The sequence below is a fragment of the Notamacropus eugenii genome, chromosome 3, assembly GCF_028372415.1.
Source record: "Notamacropus eugenii isolate mMacEug1 chromosome 3, mMacEug1.pri_v2, whole genome shotgun sequence".
In the NCBI taxonomy this organism is placed as follows: Eukaryota; Metazoa; Chordata; class Mammalia; order Diprotodontia; family Macropodidae; genus Notamacropus; species Notamacropus eugenii.
Window position 1 is genome coordinate 432,160,833 of NC_092874.1, and position 14,050 is coordinate 432,174,882.

A 14,050-nucleotide genomic window follows, 5' to 3' on the forward strand; every position below is an offset into this window, starting at 1 on the left:
TTAACTCTGTTTACCTCAGTTTCCTCATTTATAAAATGGGTATAATAACAGCACCTACCTTCCAGAGTTGTTTGTGAGGCTCAAATGAGATAACATTTGAAGGCACTTAATACAGTCAGTTCCTGGTACATACTGATAATGTTTAATATAAAATTTTAGAATAATCTCTTTGTTCTCTCTGAAGCAAACTCAGAGAATGCCTCTTCCTATGTCAGCAAAAGCCAGCCAAAGCTGACTCTGCATTCCTTGGGAGACCTTTAACCTATGACATATCTTGAATAATGGGACTTCCCTTTATATCTTATTATCTATAGACACATACTATGTTATGACATATCTTGAATAATGGACACATACTATGTTATGGGATATTAATGGTAAGGAAAAAATAGGCATCCTGGGTTTCTATTGAACATTGTTTGCCCTTTCCTGTGTCAGTTACCTGTTTGGGGCAGGAAGCCTGCCACTTACTAGTGGTGGGATTTCCTTACCACCTGGGACATATGTTTACCCAGCTTGGAATCTCAAGACTTGACCGACATTGCTTTGTTAATTGTCTTGTCTTACTAAATTTATGATTTGTTCAACTAGGAGAGTTCTTTTCTCATGGCAAAATGTATATAAGCCAGAAGATTTCTGTACTGGGTAGCCAGAACATTTCTGGCTCCATAATGCATTATGTTACCGTTGTCTTGAATAGGGAATTGATTAATTAATTAATTAAATCATAAAATGTATGCATTTAGCCATGTTGCCTTTTCTTGGTAAGTTTTCAGGTCAACAATACTAAGCTCTGTATAAATGTTATTTTTACTCATTTATCTGAGAATGTGTTAAATGCCCCTAAAACTCAGCATAAAATATTCCATCTCTATCACTACATTTGTGAATTTGGGCAAATTATTTAATCTGAGTCTCAGTTTCCTCCATTGTAAAATGAGGGGGTGAGACAAGGCAATTTCTTAGGCCCCTACTAGCTCTAAGTCTGTGGTCCTGCGTGCAACCCTGTGACCTTAGTTTCTTACTGAATGAAGTTTGTGAGCTTGGGCTTTTTTTTCTTTCTTTCAAAAGCTCCTTTTCTTTTTCAGGTGGCAAATGCATTTAACTTTCAGGGCAGAAAGAAGAAAAACATCAGAAGTGCTTGTGTTTTCCCATTGTAACACTGCCATCTTGTGCCTTTTTTGGGTATCATCTCCACTTCCATAACCTAAGAACTCCTGGAGACAGCGTTTGCCTTCAGGACATTTTGATTACAATGTGTTCATGCCACATCTTACAGGAAATTTTGCATGATCGCCTCCCTGATTCACCAGAAGCCCCAGACTGAGAAGTGTCACCCCTACTTCCAATTTCCCATGAACATTTTTTAAAAATCTGGTTTTCCCTTCCTCGTTCTGAAACACTAGTGGCTCCTCACAGGCCCAGTCCCACAGCTGATCAATTCAGAACCTTTGCCCCAGGCTGGTTGGCCTCTCCTTTGGCATCCAGGTGGCCTCCCACTCCTGGAGGCTCACTCTATTGATAACAAAATTAGCCAGGCCAGTAGCAGTAGGGATTAGGTATGAGCAGCCACCACCCCTAGCTCCCATGAACACTTACCACCTAGTGTTTTGTTTACACTTTAAATTTATATGTATTTAATGTCCCCTGTTAGATTAGAGCTCACATTTATATGACACTCTAGTTTACAAAACATTAGTACTCATACTTCATTTGGATCAACCAAAAGACTGGGAGCATAATTCAGAGAAATCAGTGTCACTTGAGCCTAGTTTCCTAGGCTTATACAAAGCGGGTTCGGTGTTGGTGGCAGCCCTGGGCAGATAGCTCTTTGTTTCCTCTTGCCCTCACTCAGAATTTCCTTTGAGAAGTTTCGGAATGTAGCCATGGCTCATGCATAGGTCTTCATAGCTATGGATAAGCAGACATGGTAGGCCTTGCTCTCCTGGGGCTAAGTGGTTGGACACTTGTATTAGGCCTCTAGGTGGCTCAGTGGAGAACACCAGGAGTGAGGTAAGAGAAATTCTTGTTAATAACCAGTGATCTGGGGAGGTCTAGAGTTCTCCCCTTTTTCCAAAGACCTGATTTTAAAAGTTCAGTCTCTTGAAGGACATTGGTGATAATGACCTTCTGGTTCAGACCCCACGGAGGTGGGATAGCTATTGTGTTCCACAAGGGTTTGGGTGGAGATCAGTTCTTTGAATAGACTGCCCAAGGCTGGGGGGTAACTGGAGAACCAAATGACCTAATCAGAGTTCAGGTTCAGGCCTTTCTTGTAATATTAATTCTCTCATTAATTGCTAACCAAGTAGAATTGATCGCTACCCTGGGGAACTGCCCTCTTTCAAAAGGACACGTAAGGTAAGTGTGACACCATGATTCTCTTGGGTCCAAGAGACAAGCCGAATGACCATCCTTTCGTTAAAATGCTGACGTTGTTAATCAAATGATTAAATTACCCAGAAATGTTGTCTCTCAAACCTTTTTAATTGCCACAGATGATGATGATAATAATAATTATGTTTATATTTTACTTAAAAGTTTGAAAAACACTTTATAAATACTATTTAATTTTATTTTCACAACTCTGGAAAGGAGGTGCCATTATTTCCTCCCCTCTCTTGGGGGATGCCACTGAGATAGAGTAATGTTAAGTAACTTGGCCAGGTAGTAAACATCTGAAGTCAAAGCTGAGCTCAGATCTTCCCCCAGGTTCACTTCTAAATGTTGAAGAGAGAGAGAGATGGGAGAGCTGGTTCAGATCTGAAAGAACTCACTTAGACCTTCTCTGCAGCCACAGGGGGCTGTATTGACACAAAAGCACACGGCCCTGAGGTTTAGCAAGAAACTAAACAAAGGCTGTGATATAGGAAAAGGGTCAAACTTACATAGGATGATTTTAGGGCTTCCTTAGGGGGTTGGAGATCTAGGGTAAGTCTTGCAAGATAAAGACACAGGATGAGGATGATACGGGAAACTTTATGACCTAGGATGGGGGGAAACAAGGAATTTTATGGTCCAGGATAGGGGGGAAGTTTTATGGTGTTTCAAGATAAGGAGGACAGACTTCAGGGCACCTTCAGCTTAGAAAATAAACCAGGGGTTTTACAAAGTCAGTCCTTAATATTATTTTAACTCCTAGTGCACTGTTTGTGTCCGCATCATAACCATTGCACCATTTTACATCCTCTGATAGAGTGCTGGACCTGGAGCATGGAAGATTTGAGCATAAATCCTCAGATATTTATTAGCTGTGTGACCCTGGATGTCACTTGACCTCTGGACCTCAGTTTCCTCATTTGTTAAATAAAGAGGTTGGATTTGATGGCCTCTGAATCATGGTCCCATGAACTATGCAGCATCCCTCTAGGGCTGGGTCCAGGGACTCCTGCTACCCCACTACTTCTCTGGGTGCTGCTGCCAATCTATACAAAAACTCAGACCAATCAGGTGATCAGTGAATAATGATGAGGCATTTTATTCAGTCAAGGAACTGTGATTCAGGGCAGTGCACTGCCTTTTTAGACAAGGAAGCCCAGAGAGGGGAGTTACCATAGGGGTTCTATACACTCAGGAGAGGAGGCCAGATAGAGTGATGGAGCTGCAAGTCACAAGCTGTTTACTGCTTTAGCCTTGGAGTCATTTGAAATGCTGGCTTTGGCAGTGGGGACAGGAGGAGTCAATAGGATGGAATAGCAGGGGAAGGGATGGTTTCTGGAGGTAGATTTAACCCAGTTCTGGTACATTTGAACAGGCTCTGATCACACAGGCTGGACCTGGTTCCAAGAGGTCACAGTAGTCTTGGCAGCTGTTTCAGCACTATTAGGGCCTCTGCCCTAATAGTCAGGGCAGTTCAAAATCCAGAAAAGGGAGATGGTCCAATTCAGTTTCACTCTACCAAGGTCCTCTAGAACCGAGGGAAAGGTGGTTGGCTGGTTCCTGGAGGAAGCTGTATCAATGTGCTGGTCACCCTCAGGAACCAAAGCCCACTCTGGTATCTGTTCTTTGGTCTATTTTCAACTCCCTATGGATCTCTCCTAAAAAAAGGTGAGGAAAAGGGACAAATACCTCTTTTTTTATAGGCCCAGTCAAAAGGGGAGACCTGAGACCCACAATATTCAGAGTCAATATATTTATGCTCAATTAATCCTTAGCCATGAGGCAAAGAAGAGGGACTCATTCTCCCCAGGAGATTATCAGTGGGTACCTTCACACCCCGCATGGGAAAATTGGAAAGATAGATTCTTAGTCCCAAAGGGTGATGACCCTGAAAACTCATCAAATTGATAAGGAATCAGGAATTCGTCAGATCCAACTGTACAAAGCAGCTGGAAGGTACATTAGAATATAAAATGTCAGAGCTGAGAATTTATTCCAAACAGAACATTTTAAATATAACTGCTGACATTTAAATCTGGTGCTTTAAAACGTGCAAAGTTCTTTACACATATTTTCTTTTCACACCAGCCTCACAACAAACCTGTGAGGCAGATTCTACTGCTATTGGTATCTTGATTTTCCAGATGAGGACACTAAGTTTCAGAGACGTGATTGGACTTGACTAAGGTCATGTAGTGAGGAACAAGCAGGATATGAAGGGATTTCATGATTCCATGTCTAGTCTAATAGATCATCAGGCTGCCTCAGGGAAGGAGACCTCAGATCTGTGGAGCGACCTGCCCAAGCTTCTTCAGCTAATTAGTATGAGAACTGAGAGTCTTTAAACCAAGCCTTGGAGTCATAGTCATTTCAACAATTCAAGTCAAGTCAATTAGCATTTATCAAGCACCTACTATGCGCCAAGGCATTGCACACATTGGGGATACAAAGAAAGGCAAAAAATCAGTTCCTGCAATTGAAGAACTCAATCTAATGGGAGAGACCACATCCAAACAACTATGTACAAACAGGGCGATTAGGTGGCACCATAGTGCACAGAGCGACAGGGCTGGAGTCAGGAAGAGTCACCTTCCTGAGTTCAAATCTGACCTCAGACACTTACTCTCTAGCTGGGTGACCCTGGGCAAGTCACTTCACTCTGTTTACCTCAGTTTCCTCACCTATAAAATGAGCTGGAGAAGGAAATGGCAAACCAATCCCGTGTCCTTGACAAGAAAATTCTAAATGGGGTCACAAAGAGTCAGGACATGACTAAATAACAACCATGATACTGACAGCATCCATAACAACAACAAGATACTGACAGGATTAATTTGCAATAATTACCAGAGAGAAGGCACTAGAATTAAGGGGAATCAGAAAAGGCTTCCTGTAGAAGGTGGGATTATAACTGGGACTTAATAGAAGCCAGGAGGCACAGACAAGGAGGGAAACTCTTCCAGGCATGGGAGATAGTGGAATAAAATAGCCAGGGTTGAGAGATGGAGGGTGTTGTGCAAGAACAGTGTCTCTGGATTGTGATAGAGGTTGGTGGGGTGTGAGAACATTGAAAAGGTAGGAAGGTTCAGGTATAAAAGGCTTTGAAAGCTAAAACCAGTATTTTATATTTGATTGCATTTTATATTATATTGGTAATAGGACTGATATTATATTTGATTGGATTTTACATTATACCGGAAGGGAGCCGCTGGAGTTTGTTGAATAGGTGTGTGTGTGGGTAGGTGTGTGGGAGACATAGTTAGACAAGAGCTTTAAGATCAGTCTGACAGCTGAATGGAGGCTGGGATGTAATGTGGAGTGGTCAGGCAGGGAAGACAATCCTTGGGTTATTGTAATGGTCCAGGTGTGAAGGGTTGAGAGCGTGCACCCAAATGGTGGCAGTTTCAGACAAGAGAAGGGGCTGTTTTGAAAATAAAACAGATAGGATTTGGCAACTGTTTGGATATGGGAAACTAGCAAGAGGGAGGAATTGAAGATGGCACCTGGGTTTCCAGCCTGAGTGACTAGAAGGATGGTGATACCCTGAACAGTAATAAGGAAGTTAAGAAAGATAATGAATTCCTTTTTGGCCATGTTGAGTTTAAGATATATGTGTACAGGACTTCCAGTCTGAGATATCCATTAGGGAGTTGGAGGCATGAGATGGCTGGTTTGGTGGGGGATGGGTAAATAGATTGGAAAATCAGCTGCATAGAGATGATCCATTGGAATCCATTGGAACTGATGAGGTCATCAAGAGAAGTAAGAGTAGGAGAAGAGAAGAGGATGCAGGTCAGAGCTTTGGGAGATACCTCCAGGTGTGACCTGGAAGCAAAAGAGATGGAGGAACTGTCACCTAGGTAGAACCCAAAGAAAGCAGGGTCACAAAGACCAAGAGAAAATTCCACAGGTACAGTGCTGTCTAGAGAAAACTATGGTGGATAAATGCTAACAAAAAGGCACAAATTGTGTAAAATAATTAAGAAAATACCTAAGGGAATCATTGTGGGATCTTAAACAATGCTTACTTTACGGTGGAAGAGAAAAGGGAATTTAGTTCAACAAAAATTAAACAGCAGGAATACAATAGTGGATAAGTCAGGGTCCCTGTTCTTTGGGATCCCCCAAACTACAAAACTTTATTTAGATTTAAATAAACAAATATTTAATTGGAACATACTAGGTCCTGGGCACAGTACTAGACTGGGGATACAAAGGCAAAACTCTAAACAAAAGAATCTGTATAAAACATTCTCTAAAGTTTGCCTCCATTGAGGATGTCTCCTCTTCCTCTCCCTGTTCTTCTTCTTCCCCAGCTCCCCCCTCCTCTTCCCTCCCTCTGAGATTCCCTCCAGATCTCATTTTATGATCCTATCCCTTGTTAGTTATACCAACAAGAAAGACTGTTGGATTTGAAATCAGATGTCATTTTGAATCTCAGCCCTTTTATTTACTTCCTATGTGACGTTTCTCTGAAGATGCTCTCTGATAAGCACCCTTTCTGGAGCCTGGGATGGTTCCTTCATCACCTCTACCTCTTAGTTACCATGGATTTCTTGAGAATCAGCTCAAATGCCTCCATCTGAAGGAATCTTTATTGGTCCTTCTAGCCCCTTGTACCTTCCCTTCTAAGGTGACCTTCTATTCACTTTGCATGTACATTGTATGAACTTGTTCACGTATATATTTCCTTCTCCATTAGAATATGAACTCTTTGATCATAAAAAAGGGAAAAGGACCTACTTGTCCAAGGATCGCTGTAGAGTAGTCAAGTGTAAGGAGTCTGGAGGAAGGAAGAGGCCCATTGAGTAGACTTTCTAGAAGGGAAATGCCCATCCTGCTGTCTCTGATTAGCATTATCAAAGATTCTGCCACATTGGACCCCACAGTTCTGGAAGGAGGGCTGTCCTCTAGTAACAATGGTGAGATAGAAAGGAATCTGAAGGTCTGGGCTCTATTCCTAGCTCTTGGGAGTATGCAGCCCCGGAAAATTCCTAAGAAATTCACAGAGACTAATCCTTTCCCCTCTACACCTCTGAACGCCTTCCTTCTGGGATTATGACCTTGTTTTTGCTTTTTCTTTGTATCTTCAGTCCCTGGCCCTCAGAAGATACTTAAAAAAGGCTTGTTGACATGCAGACTCCAGTTCTTGTGAAGTGGAGATGAGATCAGTGTCATAGGTGGGATTCAAATGCAGGAGGGTGCTGGAGTCAGCTCAAACCAGCTCTTAAGAGCTAATTATTAAATTTTCAGTATGAGCGTTTACATCTTGGAAGTCAGCAAACACTACAAATCAAGGTTTGATTTATTATTTTTTTGATTGTCTAGACATAAGAAAGTGATGGACAAAATATTAATAGTGCAGAATAAACTTCAAAGTGTGTCCTGAATAAATTTTTTCTCTCTCAGAGAGCTGGTTGTTAAATATCTACCCTCACACCTCTGGTCTTTCGGTTCCAAAGCCACATTGCCCAAGTACTCTCTCCTAAAGGCTATGAAAAACTACAAAATTCCCAACCCTTATCAGAACAAGAGTGTTTTTTTTCTGAATTTTAAAATTTTATCATCTATTGTCTTTATATAGCCTATAATTCTGAATGAATCCCTGCTCCCTCCTTGCCCAGGGAGCTATCCTGGGTAAGGATGAATAAACAATAACAAGGAGTAACAATGAATAAAAAGAAAGGGGAGGGGAAAAAGCAGTTTAGGGAAATTCATCATCTTTAATCCAAGCAGGGTAGTATATTTGATGTTAGACCCTATTTTTTCCTTTCTTTTGATGCTAGACCCTATTGCCCAATCACGTCCTTCCTCTTTTACAACCTCTCTGATCTAGCTGCCTTGCACGCAGCTCTTACAACCACACCCTCATCCAGGCCCTCATGGTTTCCTCACCTCTAGTTTCTCCCACTCCAGCCCACCCTCTATTTAGCTGCCAGAAAGAGTTTTCTAAAGCATACACCTGGTGCATCTCCTCAGTGAGCTCCAGGGGCCCACTAACACACCTTTATGAAATAGCGATTTCAGTGGTTTCTCCACAGTTCGACAAAAAGTGATATTTTTTATACCCCAGGGAAGGGAAATCTGAGGACCAGGGACTGAAAATCCATTTCAGGAAACTCCCATCAGACTCAGGGAGCACCTGGGTATGCACATTCTTTTATGTGCTAAGAAAGATCAGCATAGTGCCATGCTAAGAAATGGATAGCTCATCACCGGTGATGAGTCTGAATCATGTGGATCTCAGACTTACAGCCCTGCTCAAAGAGCACCTAGGAGAAGTCACCTTGTGACTAGACATGATCTGGTTAGTTGGTTATTCACCCGCTAGCAGGCACCTCTGAGGAATGTGACAGTCACCAACTGAGCATTTCCCTCTTTCTTCTCCATATTGGTAGACCTATTGGTTTTTCATGATGGCCGAGACATCACTCTGTTCCTTGAGGTCCTTAAGTTCTTCAGACCACCTGATCTGGGGCCTTCTGCCCAGGGATTTGTTTTGGTTCCCTACCCTGTGAAGCCTGTCCTTCCAATACTGGGTCAATAGAAAGACCACTGACTTTGAGACATAGTTTCAGATCCCTCCTGTGAAAGGTGTGGTCTTGTACAAGTCAGCTTCCTCATGCCTCAGTTTTCTCATCTGTAAAAGGAGGGCATTTGTACTCAATGGCCTCCTAGGCCCTTGCCAGCTCTAAATTTAGGAAGTAGAATCTAAGTTCCTAAGCTGTGTTTATTGTTTGTACCAATGGCTCAACCAAGGAAGGAAGACAGATATAAGCATTTATTAAATGCCTATAAGGTGTCAGGCACTGCGCTATACTTTACAAATATTTTCTTATTTGATCCTGGGGGGTAGGGGCTATTATGATCCCCTTTTACAGTTGAGAAAACTGAGGCTGGCAGAAATTAAGTAACTTCTCCAGGGTCACACAGCTGATAAAGTATCTGAGCCCAGATTTGAACTCAAATCTTCCTGACTCCAGGCCCAGCACTGTATTCACTGTGCCCCATAGCTAATGTGTGTCTATGAACTTAAAACATTTTTTTTGGATAATTGCATTTTGATATAATTGCTTTCTTTTGTAATCCTCTGTATTTCATTTCACATTTAAAAACATTATTCTGGGAAGGGGTCTCTAGGTTTCGCTACACTAACAAAGGGGTCCATGATTTAAAAATGGGGTTAAGAAACTGTCATTTGTAATCCCTTTGATCATCTTTCATTCATGTCCACCTAAAAAAACTCAGACTAACTAGGTGATCAGTTGCCAGGCCTAGAGGCCTGTGGGCTACCCGAGTCTTCTTACCTCACCTCCCGAGGTCTTCGGTTGGCCAAACCGGATGCTCGTATGAGAGAAAGGACGTTCCAGAGTCAAACAAGGGTTGAGCTTTATTTCAGGGTCTAGTTACAAGTGCAGGGGATTCTTCCTTAGGAGGGATAGAAGAATCTCCCAAGGAGGCAAAGATCTTACAATAAGAGATTGGAAGTAGAAGTACAAGCGGGGAGAGAGGGGGAGGGGAGAGAAGGAGAAGAGGAAAAGCAGAGCCTTGTGTCCTCTTTGGCTCCTCACGTGCTAAGAGAGCTTTCAGGCTTCCCTGATCCTACTTAACTCTCCAGTCGCATAGTTTGCATCTGAATACCGTGCCTGTTAGGTAACTAGGTGTGCTCCAATCCGGGACAATCTTGAGGGTGGGGAGATCTCTCTCCCATCACGTTTCTCACGGGAAGAGGCGGAAATACACGAGATAGCTCGGTTCACCTCGATTCCTAGCCGTTTCCTGGGGAGGTCTCGTGAGAGCTCTAAGATTTAGAAGCTCCCACCTTTACCCGCCCGAGACTGTCCGCACGGAATTGAGCTTCCAACCCCAACAATCAGTAAATACTAATGGACATTTTATGCAGGGCCAAGGAATTGCAATTTGGGGCAATGCACTGTCTTCTCAAATGGATGCGTGGAGAGGGGAGTTACAAACACTCAGGAGGGGCAGCTAAGTAGGGGGGTGGAATCACAAGATGTTTACTGCTTTAGCCATGGAGCCATTTGAAATGTTGGCTTTAGTGGTGGGGGTGAGGGGGAGTCTATATGATAGAACAGCAGGGGGAAGGAATGGTTTCTGGATGTGGGTTTCACCCAGTTCTGGTACATTTGGTACTGATCACACAGCCTAGACCTGGTTCCAGGAGGTCACAGGAGCATCAGTGTAGTTGTTTCAACATTGTTAGGCCCTCTGCCCTAATAGTCAGAGCAGTTCAGAGTCCACAAAAGGGAGATGGTCCAATTCAGTTTCACACTCAAATATTTTATATAGTTTAGTATAGTGGAAGACGCTGGACTGGGCAGCAGGAGACCCATGTTTAAGTGCTGACTAGATCACTCACCAGCTGTGAGATTTGGGTTAAGTTAGTTTACCTTTTCAGACCTTGGTTTATTCAACAAATGGGGTGGAACCAACCCTCACATTCTAGGGTTATGAGTTTCATGCAGCAATCATATATTAAAGTTATCTTCATTATCCAAAGTCTTTAGTCCAGAGCTCAGCACAATTATTTGTTGACTGACTGAATGAATTTAGTTACTCTGTCATAACTCACTTAACTCATGTAGTGTTTGGCATTGTTTCTAAGGGCATGGCTGTGACTCAATAGTCCTGAGCCACCTGGCAGGCCTCCTCCAAACCCTAACCCCAGGTCACGGTGTTAGAGATGTGCTCTCAGTCAGCAAGGACCCCTTCCCTTCAGAAGGAGACCAAACAGGCCCATGTAGAAAGAGTTTCTAAGTCTTCTGTTAGCCATTAGCCATAAGGCCAATGACGCCATGAACAAATCTCCATACCTGGACTCCAGAGACAAATCTACAATTTAAACAAATACTTAGTCAATTAATCAGTCAATGAGCATTTATTAAACAACAAACTGCCTTAAGTCCTTGGAGATTAAGAAGACTGACAAAATTGGTCCCTGCCTCGAGGAGTGTACACTGTATCATGAGGATAGGGATTTCACTGGTAGAGGGAACTCTAGAGAGCTTTCTCTGAAGCTTACAGTCTTAAGACAATTGGCAAGAGCACCAAGAAGTTACATGACTTGTTCTGTGTCATGTTAAAAGAAAAACTTGAAACCCAGCTCTATCTGTCTTGGCCACCAACTCTCACACTGATTCTCAATAGGAGAAGACTATATATATATATATGATACTAAGCACATACTAACTTGGACAGACTTTGAGAGATAGTGGAGGATAGAAGGGCCTGGCATGCTATGGTCCATGGGGTCATGAAGGGTCAGACATGGCTGTGTGAGGCTCTGTGCCTTGGGATGAGGGCAAAAAGGATGCTAACAAACAGTCCCTGTTCTCAGGGAATTTACATTCTACCAGGGCAGAGATTCTTATCCACGTTGAGGTCATGGACTCCTTTGGCAGTCTGGTGATGCCTATGGACCCCTTCTTCTAATAATGTTTTTAAGTATATAAAATGAAAAACATAAGATTACTAAGAAAAACAATTATATTGAATACAGTTATCAAATTATATTTCTTAAAGTTCAGGGCTACAGGTTAAGAAGCCCCGTTGGGGGAATATAACCAGGAAAGACAGGTAAATATAGAATAAAATGTGGGGGGGGGGGGGGTGAGTGGAAGGAAGTATCATTAACAGAAATCAGACAAATACTTTCCTAGAACAAAGATTTAGAATTGGAAGGGACTTCAGAAGCCCCACCATTTCTTTCTATAACTGAGGAAACTAAGGGCTAGGCAGTCATGTAATTTCCTTAAGGTCACACATATAGAACGGTTAAGTGGAGGAAAGATTTGAACCCAGGTCCTCAGACTCTATAGCCATTGTACCATGCTGCTCCTCTTTGGGAACCTACATCAACTGGGTGGGAGGATATAAACAAACATGACGCAACCAACAGTCTCTGCCTTCGATGGGCTTGAAGGCTAGTTAGGGAAATGGGTGGTTGGTTGTTGTCCTTCATTCTCAAAGAGGATCAAAATCTTCGTCAGGATCAAGGTACTGTGTGTCTGACTGTGACTGATCAGATCAAGTTGGGGAAATTGTGCTTTGTCCTTTGTTTTCAAAGAGGACCATGGCATTAAGATGATGACATAACTGGCAGTTAACTTTGATTTGAGTGAAGGAAGGCTCTGCAAGATCACCAGCCTCACTTTCTCCTCCAGAGCTTTCTGGGGCCAGTGGCCAGATATTCTTCAAGGTGATTGGAGATGACTCAGGATGCAGTGTGAGACCCTGGCCATTTTAGGCTAAGGTTTTATCACATTCTCACTTTGAGTGAGATATACCCTTTCAATGAATAGGTCTCTTTAAGTAGTTACTCAGGAGATGGCCCCTTTTAATTAAAAAAAAAATCACACTGGAAGGGAAGACCCTCAGGGTTCCTGGATAAAAGGGAAAAAAGTTACTATTTAGTATTTACATAGTAAACTTACTATGTAAATACTAAATAGTTGGAGAAATAAGGCACAAGTAAATGTGCAAATAACTAAACCCACATCACTGCCTTTTGAGTAAGAGAGTCAATAGTTCAGAGGAGGGATGCATCACTGTAAGCATGAGGACTGGGAGAAGGCCACTGAAAGTCATTTCCCCTGGAAGCCACAATTTCCCCATCTCTTAAAAAAAAGTTCTATGAGAATCAGCAGTCCAAGGGCTAAATGGAATCTAATTGAGTGATGTAAGCTTCCAGGAAACAAAATCTTACATAATCCTTAGTGCTTAAAAAAATAGAACTAAGTGAAATAGCAAACAACAAACAACTGAAAAATGCATTTGATCAACCTGAAGTTTTGTTACTTTTGGCTTTGTTTTTCATGTGTATGTGTGGCACTGTAATGGCCCGTAAAATAGAATCTTTTGCTGTTTTTTGTTTTAGTATAATCAAGAAGTATAATGCCTCTATTGGTTCCAGGATCCATGGCCATTTAGATTGTAAGGCCAAAGATCCTGGAAGGGTGGAATGTGAGGACAAGCAAAGTAGGATCTTTGGCTGTTTTTGTTTATACCAAGAAGTATAATGCCTCTGAATAATGTGATTAAGGAGGATCTTTCCCACCCATTGTCTGGCCTGGGAAGACTTGTAGGAAGGCCCATACCTTTTGTTAATGAGGCACTGGTTCTCAAGGGATGTGATGCCCTCTGGCTCTAAAAAATATATTAAGACTCTGAGGTGTGGTTTTACTTTGGGGCTTAGTTTTTGTAATAAGATTTGAGTGCCAGACATGACTCTGGGAAGCACCTAAAGAGCCCCCCAGCTTTGAACACCCAGATGTTGGTGCTTCCCTCTCTGGTAAAGATGTATGTATGTTAATGGTCTGACAGTTTGGAAGCTGTGTATTGATTTTTGATTTCTCTGTATTTTCTCTGAAGTTCAGGTTGCTGACTTTTCCCCCTGAACTAACTGAATGATACATGTGCTTGATTAAAGTGATTGTTAACCCCTCAAAAGTTGCCTTTCCTTTTAGAGAAGCACATCAAAGAACCTGTGATAGCAGGCCCCCCTGTGTATGTCAGGGTGCTTATTGTTATAGTCACACACATATTCATATATGTATGTAAACATACATGTATAAGTGTATTTGCAATGAATTCATACATTGTGTATATATACATACACATGTGTTACATATACATTGGTGGACACATATCA